This window comes from Diadema setosum, chromosome 6 (genome assembly GCF_964275005.1).
Source record: "Diadema setosum chromosome 6, eeDiaSeto1, whole genome shotgun sequence".
In the NCBI taxonomy this organism is placed as follows: Eukaryota; Metazoa; Echinodermata; class Echinoidea; order Diadematoida; family Diadematidae; genus Diadema; species Diadema setosum.
This window is the reverse complement of record NC_092690.1, coordinates 17,623,822-17,635,944: the sequence shown is the minus strand read 5'-3', so window position 1 is coordinate 17,635,944 and position 12,123 is coordinate 17,623,822. Positions and strand designations below refer to the sequence as shown.

Sequence of the window (12,123 nt, the reverse complement as noted above, 5' to 3'; positions counted from 1 at the left end):
GTCAGCTACATGTAGCACTCGCAAGATGTCAGAAGATGTTCGTCCCAAACATTTACGCACGTCGCACTCGGAAATCCCGCACATGTAAGTACTGTACGTATAAGAGTATACGTACGCCACACAAGTTATGCACACAAGAAAGGCCGGCCGGCAGCCCGAACTAGAAGTTGTTTACAGGATTGACAGCGCGTATAGTAGCGCGCGACGCACTTGTAACAACGGATTGAGTGCGCACTGCTAGTGTAAACATTGTGACGTCAGGCCGTACATGTTAGTGAGATATTAGTGAGAAAAAAACGCACACGTGACTCATTTAAGCGCTTCCAATTGGCTACATTCTTGAACCCATTTTATAAAATTTTATATCGATCGTGAGTATCTTGTTTGCTAGCGCTACCGCTCGCCTCAGCTCTAGCTCTGTCGCTGACCTGGTAGCTTGGTTCTAAGATACGTGTGAATAAATGATGGATTCAGACGACGAAATCGAGTCGCTCATTTCAAGCCCCGCTACCGTTTCGAGTGAGTCAGAGCATGAGTCAGAGTCGGATGTCGAGCGAGTTGGTGAGGACGAAGATCAAGCAGGAGAAGCAGCCGTTGGCGTTGGTCGGCCTCAACAGCGATTGGGTTTACTCCCGTATCACTACAATCAGTATGGGCCAGACGCTGCACCTCCCGCCCCCGGAGCAGTCGGCGGTGAGGAAGTTCAGGGACGAGGTGATGACAACGACCCCGCAAGATAGGGGAATAACAATTGGTAATTATCTAATTGAGAGTCTATATTCAATAAAACCTTAGTAACTCACTTATTTTAGAAGTATATCTATACGCCAAATAGTATAAGTCATAAATATTGGAAGTACAAAACTGCTGCTTCTAAGTTGTAATAATATTCTAGACTCTCTACAAGTCTTTACCAATAGGCTACCACAGTTAGTTACTACTTATTGGCTTACTGCTATTTGGAATGTGTGGACAAGAGAGTAAAGTCACTAAAGACTCAAGTACCGAAGAGGCTGGTGTAGATGTAAATCTCTGTGGCAATAGTTGACATGTTGAACTTGAAGGACTGGTCTCAATTTATCATTGTATGACAGCTCAGTACTACATGAGCAGTACAATGACCGACATGCAGATGCTCAAATAAACTGTATAACAGCACACCCAGGATTTTCCACCGTTTGCCTTGATGAATGGGTGTTGGAAGCTGCTTCAATCGCCAATATGCTCAACAGTATGGAGAAGGTGCCAGAACAGATGCTACAGATAATGAGTGAGTTTGCTTGTCAAATTTTTCAAGTTTTCCTCTGAAATAATGCAAATTTGCCATTCTATATTCCCTTGACAACATGCTGTTTATACTGCCAATTTGCAATTGCACCCATCAAAAGAATGCAATATCTCATTCACAATGTGTGATTTCAGTCCTGCACTGCAGTAAATTATTCAAGTATATTGGACCCGTCTTGGTAAATTATGCAAAAAGTATATGTAGGATATATTTCATGCTGCCATAATACAGTTGTACCCAAAATAATGACTACCATACTCCATGGGTCCCATTCACATTGTCTAATTTAAATCCTATTCTCAAGATAAATGTCTAGATGAACACATGATGTCATATAAAGGGATTATCAAAGTTTACTCCTTTTGCATTCAATTTCGTTTCACTTTTGTTTCAGTATCAGGTGATCAAGACATGTTGCATACCGGCAACTGGTGAGATGATGCTGGAAATTTGTGGGCCAAAATGTGAGAGTCCTACTGCCATCGTCTGCTGTGAGGAAAATCTGATAAACTTATCCATCAGAAAGAGTGACATGTTTTCATTTTGCATAGGCTGTAATGAGGCTGTATATGCAGCACTTATATTTGGTGTAGAATGTGACAACTTGTCACATTGCGATCTGCTTAACGGGAACGTGGTTGTAGAAATGCATCAGATAAGTTTGTACATTGCGAAATGTGACATGTATACTTTGTCAGACACCTTGTCCATTATGTTGGTCATACTGATGATATGCAGCTTCCAACACCCACTCATCAAGGCACACAGCTGGGAAACATGCTGTTGGACTTCAACCTCTCTGTACAAATGATCATGTATTATTTTGTTGTAATTTATTGATGCATGTTCAGTGGAACCTCAATATTATAAGCACTGATATGACAAACTGTAATCATAACAAGATCTTGATATATAGGGGTGATATCTCTGGTCCCATGGACCTCATTATAAGAAGGTTCGACTGCATGTCAAATGCACTCTTGTCTCAATTCTTATTCTTGCTATGCTCTCCCTCTCTCTTTTGTAATGTAGGCCTACTTCATGTTTTAGCAATTGGAAAATGACGCTTTCACAACCATATACAACTGAAGGTAATTTTGATTGTGAAGAATTGACACGTTGAACAGCTATGTTGTCAATCATGGTCAGAAGAAATAAATAATGATCTGATACAATCAAGATGCTGTGGCCTTTCCGGCAATAGCTTCACAGCCTCTATTTAGAGAACAGGACCAAGTCTAGTTACGAACTCATTGAACTGGAATGTAACTGGCTCATATAGTAGTGTTCTGTCATGAACCAGTATTCATTTGTCAAACATTCCTTCCAGCTGATTACACTAATTATATTTTGTAAGCAAATGGAAATTGATGTGTGCATAGATAGGAGACCGAAGAAAATTAGTCACAGGGAATGAGGAAAAGATGTGGGAGTGTACTTACAGGAATGAGATTGTAAAACCCTACCAGTGTGTGTTATCTCCATATCCTAATGTTGGAACAAAATAGGATTTATTCCACTGGAACAATGACAGCTGGTCAGTTAAGCATGCATTAGTGGCATCCACATTTGAAATCAAATCAGCCCAGAAGAGTTATCTTTTCTACATACATATACATACTGTTTATTTCATATCAATACTATGAGACATTCTCATGTAACATTAAATCAAAAGCTTTGTGATTTTTTCCTCATTATACATAAATCTATCAGTGAAATTACAGAACTCAAATTCAGGATAGCATAATACATGTATTGCAAGTGTAAATATACAAAACAATACAGGTGAGTGATGTTATTCAATCTTTCACACAATATTTAAAAAGGGGTAAAAATGTGTGAATGTATATGTGAACATATGTGCATGTGGGTGTTTGCTTGTGTGCACGTTTTCAGAAGTACCTTTGCATACAGATGTGATATGAATAATTATTATGAATGTCTGAGTCCCGGTCATAGCAAGATCAATTCATACCAGATTTTCTTAAACTGAGTGACCTAGCAACTGTTCTTTCATAAAGAGACCTGACACCATATGAAAAACAATGCTTATTTAACTTTTAATGCTTGATTTCAATGATTATGTATGGAGAACCATTATAGAAATCAACAGAATAATTCCCCAACTAGACTTAGCATTGCATTATGAATTTGGATCCCCCCTGTGGAGGCATTCCAGGTCTCAGAACTTGAGTAACAGAGCCTCAGTCTGTTTCAACACAGATGAAGATTATATGAAATGCTAATGCTCAGACACACATCTTGTGCTCCTTTTTCATAAATCTGTGAAGCATATACCAAGAGTAAATTATTGCATTCCTTCCCAAAACTACATTTTCCCCCTCAATCTCTTTTGAGTGTGTTGTGTTCTATAATGCATGCTCATGTAATTCTAAATGACCTTGTCAAAGATATTGATATTTGATCGGAAGAGTGAGCCCTAATCTTAACAGCAAACATTCAATGATAAAATCATAGTGAGGGACAGCATTCATGTAGAAATCTTCTAAACTTACCATTACAACACTGAATATCTCTAGAGAATTGTGTTAGCATGCAAGCTCATCCGTCCATAAAAATGGCCATGTATGCTTCAAACATCAACAAAAAATACAGTTTTCTTTTTGCATCCACATGAGTGCTGTATTGTAAATGAATTATGATTTTGCTATTAAAAGGACAATATTCAATTGGCAAATAAATGATCTTTGAAACACTATATCAAGTTGGCACCATATTGTTTGTGATGAAATGAAACATACACGTTAGACAGATAGAATACAACAGTAACCAAGGTGATCTTATCTTGTCCTTAAATGATCACTCATGAGTAGAAGGTATAAGAATGCAGGGTATGTTTAACAACATTTTGAGTGTTTGTATCCACCATCTGACAGAAGAACAGATGAAAATAGTCTTCTGAAACATAATTCTGCAACAATTAAACGCAATTTGGACAGTATCATGTTGTACATGTATTGAATATGAACTTCAATCTCAATTGCAAGGATTCCTGAACCCATCAAATCGTTTGTCAGACTGTGCAAATTGTCTCCTGTGATGTTCAATAACTTCCTCCCTTGGATGATACTCAAAGGCACTCACAAGGGGAGGCGTTGAAGGCTGGCAGGGTGCAGGAGTTTTACATTGTACTCCACAACAGCAGAAAGGACATCATCAACCTGTGCTGTAGAAAATTCAACAGAAAGAAACAAAGGGACACACAAAATAGATGTAATTAAGTTGCTTGCACTGGTTTTTAGCAACAAAGTTCTTGAGGTGTCATGAACAGACACCACCACTTTGATAATGACATCAAAATTTTTTGCAAATTCCTATAAAAATTGGGGGTTTGCCCTCCTCAATGCAAAGACTTGACTTGAGAATAAAGTAGCCATTGGTCATTGAAGGTGGAGTGTTGGTCTTCGGAATGACTGCCTCCCTTCTATTACTTCTGATTAGTGGAACAGGCATTAGCTTGCCCCCTCCCCCCCCCCCATCCCCCCCCCCAAAAAAAAAAGAGAAAATGTATATCTAGACCTTTTAAAATTGATCATTTTATGTGTACTCAGTGGTCAAGAAAGATATGCTTCTACAGAGACAAACAAATAATAAAATGTATAGTTGACAAATTGTGCCATTCTAATATTTTCATCTTCATTGGTCTTGTAACGTGAATTCATTTTCTTCCAAATATTACATAAAATATCTACGAAGTTCTTTACGAACCTTTACGCTAGAAGAGCCAGGCTTGTATTTCGTCTTCACAATCTGGTAGAGCAGATCTCCTGTTGCACCTCGAGCTCGCTGCCTGTCAGAATTTATGTTGTACACTGTAGTGCAATGCTACAGATGAACCCTGTAAGTAGTAATGGCACAGAGAGGAATTGATTTTTTTTTTAATTGTCTAGGTAGGCCTGTAAGAATGTGGTTAACTAGATGCATGTAGGAACTCTTGGGAGAAACAAATACCTGTAATCACAAATAATAACTGCCATTAGTACTTCCCCACATAACCAGGGCAAGTGAAATTGTAATGATGACTAGTGAAAATAACTGACTGCAGAAAGTTTTTTGACTGATAGGAAAGTAACATTTTTTTTTTTTTTTTGCACATGTAAAATATGAAATCGCATTACATAAGTTAACTAATAATAGGTAACATTTTGGGGCAAGAAAAAATGGACATTGAAGATTTCACTTGCCTAATGGGCAAGTGAAGACAAACAATAATGGCCAGTCATGGATCAATTCAATCTAATAATTTGTTTTGGAACACACCATCCAACCATTCGGCTACAAGCTTTAGAGCTCAATGGGGAAACAAGGCTGTCATAGCAGAAGTCAGAGTCATAGAATTACTGTATATATATGATTGATACAGGCGTGTAAGCCTTCTAAAGTAGCAACGATGAAAATATACAGAGCCAGCCAGCCCGGCTGGCTGGCTGGTACGTGGTCGCAGTTGGTAACTGTTAGACCCCATATGCCCATACAAGTACTACGTGGTAGAATCGATAGCTAACACGCAGGTACCGATGTAACTGTGTTGTAGTGAATGTTTTACTAATTTTTTAGGTCCAGTCTAGTAATGTAACGTTATAGAGGTGTTCACTTCATAGTACATTTAATGAGCATACAACTTGACTACATTAAAATCCCTCCGTGATCATAATCTTACCGACATTGAGTGATGTTGCACTCAAAACGCTATAACGGTTAGACGGGGCCTAGCTTATCAACCTATCGAAACCGTGAAACTGTTAGTAATGTAGTGCTATAGCAATTTTATAAGATGGGTTCAAGAATGTAGCCAATTGGAAGCGCTGAAATGAGTCACGTGTGCGTGCATTAATTTCTCACTAAGATGCGCGGCCTGACGTCACAATGTTTACACTAGCAGTTGTTACAAGTGCGTCGCGCGCTACTATACGCGCTGTCAATCCTGTAAACAACTTCTAGTTCGGGCTGCCGGCCGGCCTTTCTTGTGTGCATAACATGTGTGGCGTATGTATACTCTTATACGTACAGTACTTATATGTGCGGGATTTCCGAGTGCGACGTGCGTAAATGTTTGGGACGAACATCGACGAGTGCTACATGTAGCTGACTGGTATTGACCCACAAAGGGACGTGAAAATGCTGTTAGTTTTCGACCCATTTTATAAAACAAATGATGCAAAGGATTATTTCGTGGCGTTCGCCTCGTGCATGTTTCACAATTATAAATACCCTCGAGTGCGCTACATCTCCACTAACGCACTCTATCCTGTGCATCATTTGTATAATATAGGCCAACCAGACGCCGTGCGAACCCTGTCGCGATTATACAGCGACTGGGCTGTGTATAGACTTTACGGTACATGTACGATAGCTACTGTAATATAAAGAGTCGTCTACAGTGGCAAAACATACCCACTTTCTCTCCAGCTTCAGAACTGCTGATCCGCTTTGTTTTTCAGCTCCATGACGATGAGTTTGGCTTCCATTTCCCAGCTTGATAACAGGGATAGCTATTAGCTGCAGGATCCTCTTTTTGGGCGCAAATCCTGGCCGAGTATAGAACTACAGCCCTTCTTGTACTACTTAGCTCCACTACAACTTCACAAGCGATCACTGCATACGAGGCTGTACAACCTTGTACGTAGTACATGTAGGCCCTACATCGTACTCGTAGTAGAAAGGACTATCCCACTGGGCCCGCGTCAGCAGATGATTCTCAACGAACCCAATTCGAGTGGCGTCATCTTTAGGGAAGTTGTGCAGACTTACACCCATCTTTTGTGTCTTTGCTGCGGTGACGACACACTTCCTCGGCATTTTCTTCAAATACTTTCTCCAACTTTCCTACAAATACAGTACAACGATCCCCTGCACTGTGAAGTACGGTTTAGGCGAGACAGTCGCACTATGAGTTCCGTTGGTACGTCACAGTGCAGTGTCACCTGACAAGGCACTTGACAGGTCCTTGCTTTTTCTGGGGGGCGTTCCCGACTTCCCGAAAAATGAGCGATTTAGGCGATTTCAACTGAGTTTTTTGAAGTTCACAGATCTCGTTGAAGAAATGTATATGCGATTTCTAATAGTATTGACACAGTATTTTCATATGATCTTGCATTATAACATTAAAAGACCCGCCCTTTAAAAGGAAGACAAAAGCCAGGAGCCAACTTCAGATTTGGGCAGTAGATAATGATAGAGGGGCCAGTCAATACTGCTCTCTGATTGGTCAATTTCCCTATGATGTCATTGGAATGGATTTACCGTAGTGATTTTAATGTAATTTTTGAATACTCTCTCGTTGGAAATTCATCTTTTAGTCAGTATTAGTGTAAAGAGGTTCTAAAAATGAGTGCATTAAAACCAGAAAGTAAAGTTGTTGAAAAATAGATGTAGTATCTTTTGCAACTAAGCTCTTCAATTATGTTGAATGCGTAGGCCCTAACTGGAGTATGTTGTGATGTATATATCTGCTGCACAGAACACAATTTGTTGATTGTTTTTTTTTTTTATATTACTTCGTCACATTTGATTTATATCTATGAAGAGTTTTGTTGCAAAATGAGCTGAGCGTCTTTTCAAAAACATTTCAAAGTAGGTCCAACATCACACTATTGTAGAGCAAAATTAAGCCTCTCCACTTATATGTCCCCCGTGACATAGCAAGGAATATTCTAGAAGTTAGAATATTCCTTTGCGATAAAACTAATATATATATATATATATGTATAGGTATATATATATATATATATATATATATAATGTATGAATAAAAGCTAATGGGCTTTGATATATATATATATATATATATATATATATATATATATATATATATATATATATTCGGTAAATTTCATTCTCCTGTCATTTCAGTTCAAAATCCGGTCATTCGATTTCAGTATTGGAGCATTCAGATTCACTATCGGTGCATTCAAATATAAAGGCCGTGTCAAACCTTTTTTCTGGCAAGCCTTGCGTGCGACTTGGGGAAAAACAATTTTTACTACCCGGTGATATCCGCAGATGACCCGCAAATGACAGTACCTAGCACGTATCTCACCCGTTGTTACCCGGAGTTGATCACGCAAGTCTGCAAGACAATATTTTTGCAAGCGGAAAAGGATTGGGCAAGTTAAGCACACGTCTTACTTTCAGGACCCGTGCTACATACGTTACACTTCCGTGTGACCTGCGTGTCAGGCGCATGGGTAGCAAGTGAGGGTTGACAACTCGATGAATGAATCCCTCTGAAGGAATGGCAGAAGTCCCACAGAATGCCATAATCTTGACCGCATACGAGGGCTGCGAAAAACTTGCGTAATAGCTGCGAAGTACCTGCGTGGGAGATGCCTGCGAGGTGGTGCCGCTAAGGGCCTTGTACTGGTGTTTTGCATGGACCCCTATGGGTAATCCTCGCCACTCACCCTGAAAAAGTTTTGGCCATGCTAAAAATTTGGCTGCCGGTAAAGCGGACTTGCGTGCGCATCTGAGGGCAACTACGGGCGAGATACATCCTAGGTACTGTCAGTTGCGGGCCAACTGCTGGAGGGTTTGGGTAGCAATTTTTTTTTTCCCCGCAAGTCAACCCGCAAGTCTTCCCCAGACACTGTGTGACAAGGCCTTGAGCATGCTCACAACTCATTCCGGGTGAGTCGCAGGGGGGGGGGGGGGGATCAAAATAGAACCCCCATAAATGAAATTGATCGCTCTCATTCTTAATTTGAATGTCCGAATATTTCATCGTGGGTGCGCTGCGTGAATTTGAATGCACATTAATGAATTTGAATGACAAATGTATGAAATTGATTTATTTTTGCTCGAAATATCAAAATTACTATCAGGCGAGCAGTACCACGACATCTATTGACTTATTATCGATTTGGTACATAATACACTAGAGTATTAGTGCCCGTTAACCTTTCCTTTTTATGCCTCCGCCACGAAGTGGCGCCGGAGGCATTATGTTTTCGGGTTATCCGTCCGTCCGTACGTCCGTCCGCATTCGTTTACGCGATAACTTGATTAATATTATCTGGAATTTTACCAAACTTCGTCCAAGTATAAAGTATGATGAGGCAATTACTTGATTAGATTTTGGGTGAAATCAACCAAAGGTCAAGGTCAAATCATGACATTGTATCTGTCTACGCGATAACTCAAGACTGGATCGTGCAAATTTCACCAAACTTTGTCCGAGGATAATGTATGGTAGGACAATTATTTGATTGATTTTTGAGTGAAATCGGACTGTGGTCAACGGTCAAATATCAAGGTCAAATCCTAAAATTTATCTGTCTATGTGATAAATCAAAACTGGATGGAGCAGCTTTCACCAAACTTGCTCCAAGGATGATGTATGATAGGGCAATTAGTTGAGTAAATTTAAGTGACATTGGCAAGAGGTCAAAGGTCAAATGCTAAAAAATGTTGCTATTTCCCCCATATCCATGCCGTGCCTAAAGATATTTTCTTGAAACTTGGTGTAGACATGTACTACTGCATACACATTTTCCAGAGAGAGTTTCATGTCATAAGGTCAAAGGTCAAAAGGTCAAAGGCTAGGGGAAAATGTTACAATTTCACTTTTCTCGCAATTAAATGATTCAATGTATCTTAATGGAACTTGGTACATACGCATGTACTGCCGGGCAGGGATTATCTAGGGAATATAGGGGTCATGGGTAAATAGTCATGGGGTCAAAGGTAAAGGTCATATAAGGTCTTCATATGGTAGTATACATATGCAATGCTTGCATTATCATTTCTAAGATTCAATATACAATATGCACATGTATTACCAAATGGAGATTCTCTTGGAAATTTTCTGCCAGAAGGTCAAAGGTCATATGATAAGGGTCAAACAAGGTTTTAATGCAAAAAAAAAAAATCTATTTAATTACACTCTTTCTTCATACCGTTGAAATTACTCAATGCATAAACTTATAAAAGGGACAGTCAGAAGTCAAGGAGAAATCCTCAATTCCCCAAATACATGTATACCTGAACTCTTTCATAGACAATTATAGCAAGCCCAGTTCAAGGAAAGTGAACATTTAAGATATTTCTGACAAACCTGTCATTTCAATATTTTGCCAGTTATGTTAAACTGTCATCACACATTTTGAAAACATTATCCTATACACCTACTGGGAGAATCATACATTATGGCGGAGGCATCAGTCGCTATAGCGACATTTCTAGTTTAATTTTTCTTTCACCCTTGCCTCTTTCAGGAGAAGGAAACCTAACACACGTCTTCTCTTCTATTGGAGACAACGTCGAATTACCCTGCTGCTCCGACCTTTCGGTTCTGAAGGTCACCTGGAAGCTTGGAATCGATGACTCTGTGTTGATTAGATATAGACCAGGAGCCGAGGGTCTGTTCAACCTGCCGCGTTTCGACTTAATGCGATCAGGTGATGACGTGGTGTCGTGCAACCTGATCATCACAAATGTATCTTTACATGACGAAGGAATTTATAGGTACACCGCTTCCGAGCCAGAGGCTTTGCCCATCACATGTATGGCAAATTTATCTGTTACAGGTAAGTTAACAGTTTTGCAGGATACCATTTTCCATGAACTTTTAGTAAAAAGCAATCTCGAAAACACATCAAAGGCCTCATGTATCAACGGCAGATGTTTACTACTCATTCCTGTAGAAAGGTACCAAAAGCAGTTCAAATGAGTAATCATATTCACACAAGGAAGTATTCGTTCTTTATGACTCCTTGGTCCACTTCCCGTGAGCTGTTTAACTGGGCATAATAAATACTGTCCTTTCCGTGTAGAGCAGCTGGGTAATTGATCTCTTGCACTGCCATCAAAGAAAGAAAACCATAAAATGAAAATGTAATGGGGCTGGAATCTTTTATTTATTTATTTATTTATTTGTTTTGTGTCAGTAGGGTAGCTCTGTCAGTGGCTAAACACTGTTATTCTCAGAGGCCCTACACATACTTATTATTAGTTATGAAGTAAAAGATATCATTATGAGTTTGGAAAGTAAAAGAAGCTCGGGACCTGATTGTATTGATAACGTTATTTTGAAAAATATAGCTGAGAATATTGTTGAACCTTTAACTGACATTCTTAATTTGTCATTAAGCAGTGGTGTTGTTCCGCTACGAATGAAAATTGCTAAAGTAATCCCAATTTATAAGAAAGGTAATAAGGAAGATATTAGTAATTATAGACCAATTTCATTGTTGTCATCTTTTTCAAAATTGTTAGAAAAAAGTTGTTTATTCTAAACTCCTTAAATTTCTTGATTTTTATGATATCATTTCTGATTCACAATTCGGTTTCCGCAAAGGGCGTAGCACTTCTCAAGCAATTCTCTCCTTTATTGAAAAAGTAGCCAAAGCAGTAGATAGGGCTCATCACACAGTGGGTGTCTTCCTGGACCTCTCCAAGGCCTTCGATACCATTGACCATAAAATATTACTTCATAAATTATGTCACTATGGTATACGTGGCAAGGCCTTGGAGTGGTTCAGGAGTTACCTCTCTGATCGTAAACAGTACGTTTTTCTATCTGGTCAAAACTCCTGCAACCAATCTGTCACCTGTGGTGTTCCTCAGGGTAGTTTACTGGGACCTCTTTTATTCATTTTGTATATAAATGATATAACAAATGTTTCTAATATTTTATCTTTTGTACTTTTTGCTGATGACTCTAATGTTTTTCTTTGTCATTCAGATCCTCATATTTTGGTGGATTTGTTAAATTCTGAATTAAAGAAATTGTTATGTTGGATAAGGTCAAATAAGTTGTCTATAAATCTTCTTAAAACTAAATGTATATTATTTAGTAATACTTTAAACAATCTTCC

At 39.0% G+C, this 12,123-nt stretch overlaps 1 pseudogene; it reads left to right on the top strand.

Annotated features, from left to right (window-relative positions):
* The first annotated feature begins 461 nt into the window (after window positions 1-461).
* On the top strand, window positions 462-11,877 carry LOC140229582 (uncharacterized; annotated as a pseudogene).
* The last annotated feature ends 246 nt before the right edge of the window (window positions 11,878-12,123 follow it).